Below are 2,069 nucleotides of genomic sequence, written 5' to 3'. Positions count from 1 at the left end.
ATAAACAATTACTTATATATATATATATATATATATATATATATATATATATATATATATATATATATATATATATATATATATATATATATATATATATATATATATATATATATTGATGCGGATAGCAGAGTGTTACACAAAATAACAAAAATTACTTCAAGCAAAGTAAAAATATCTATTACTCAAGTTTCAAGCATCCTGCTATCTTCAGACAGAAATGAAGGATTCTTAGCTCCACACTCTCATTTTTATGAGAATTGTAGGTCCCAACACATAAATGAGAGTGTAGAGCTAAGAATCCTTTCACTTCTGTCTGAAGATTGCAGGATGCATGAAACTTAAGTAACAGATATTATTATTTTGTACTTGAAGAAATTTGTGTTATCATATATATATATATATATATATATATATATATATATATATATATATATATATATATATATATATATATATATAATATATATATATATATATATATATATATACATGTACTCTCTGTGCCCAAGTTCAGAGGTTGCCATAAAGACATTATGGTGATAACCGGGAGGGCACATTGTATACATTTTGTGTGTGTGTGTGTATATATATATATATATATATATATATATATATATATATATATATATATATATATATATATATATATATATATATATATATTTATATATATATAAGGAACACACCGTATGTCAAGGACTTTCTTAGTTCAATTAAATATGTTCCAAAATTTAGGTGATGATTTGATTTGTACACATCATAAATGAATATGATTTTTGTAAAATTCATTAATAGGTTTTGTCGACTTTTAAGATTTATTTGTTCATTTCTGAGGGAAGAGTCAGTTCATCATACATCATTGTAATATACTATAAGAGCAAAGCAAGGTTTGAGATTGTCATAGAAATTAGTTACATACCTGTCTGTCCTTCGATTTTGATCGATGGTTATATTAATATTGCTTTAGGTAATCAACCTTCTACCAATTTCATAAATTGTCTGAATTTCGACCATAATTAATTTTTAATAAGTGTGTAGTTACATCCGTACTAGTGTGAGTTTCACTTTTGTTAGTGTCAGTATTTTCTTCTTATTTATCATCTCTTATCAGTATGCTATAGTGAGACAAAATTCAGTAAATAAGTAGCAAGAATGAAGTCTCTCTCTGATTATAAAGATAGCTTGCATTCGTTCTTTTTAAATAATGATAATTCATGTATTATTTCAAATCAAATTGTACAGGGTAATACAATGAAAATCGATATAAAGCTCACCTATCGCGTATTTGTACAATCGATGTACTCACCAAAAGTTGACAATGGCAGACAATTGTCATACAAGGGAGATTTAATGAAAGACCACTGTTTTTAAACGTTTTCATTTCCAAACAAAATCTTACAAGACATGTCACAAAGCAACTGTAATAAATAGATAGGCCTAAGTGTCAGATGTTTTTTCAGTAAAGGAAACGTATTTGCAGTGTTTTTGATCTAACAGTATATCACGGCTTGTGGTTCTAATGTGACATTTCAACGGGACAACGTAGGTGTGACATCTAGCGATGGAAATCGCCATCTTCAAGAATTTAAAGCAAATAAAATCGTGCATGATTTCATCATTAAATGTTAAACATCGGAAGAATATTTGCAAATTTTCATGATCGGTAACATGTTATCAACATTCGTTTTCTTAGGAACATGAAACGCCTCAGTGGAACACATTTAAGTGACTTACTCACAACTATGCCGCCATCTTTGCCAGTCTAATCGACTCTAATATGAGTCTAAATCAGACAAGAGTTATCTTTTTAAAAATATAGTTATTAAATCGTATTGTGTCTAAATATATGTTGGGATATTTGCTGCTTAATTCAGTCACAAAATAGAAATATAACAAAAGAAATGTGGTCGGTAGGTCACCAAATAGACATATAACAAAAGAAATGTGGTCGGTAGGTCACCTATAGACATATAACAAAAGAAATGTGGTCGGTAGGTCACCTATAGACATATAACAAAAGAAATGTGGTCGGTAGGTCACCAAATAGACATGCACCATGTCTCATT

Source organism: Ptychodera flava, chromosome 22 (genome assembly GCF_041260155.1).
Source record: "Ptychodera flava strain L36383 chromosome 22, AS_Pfla_20210202, whole genome shotgun sequence".
In the NCBI taxonomy this organism is placed as follows: Eukaryota; Metazoa; Hemichordata; class Enteropneusta; family Ptychoderidae; genus Ptychodera; species Ptychodera flava.
This window is presented reverse-complemented; position numbering follows the sequence as displayed.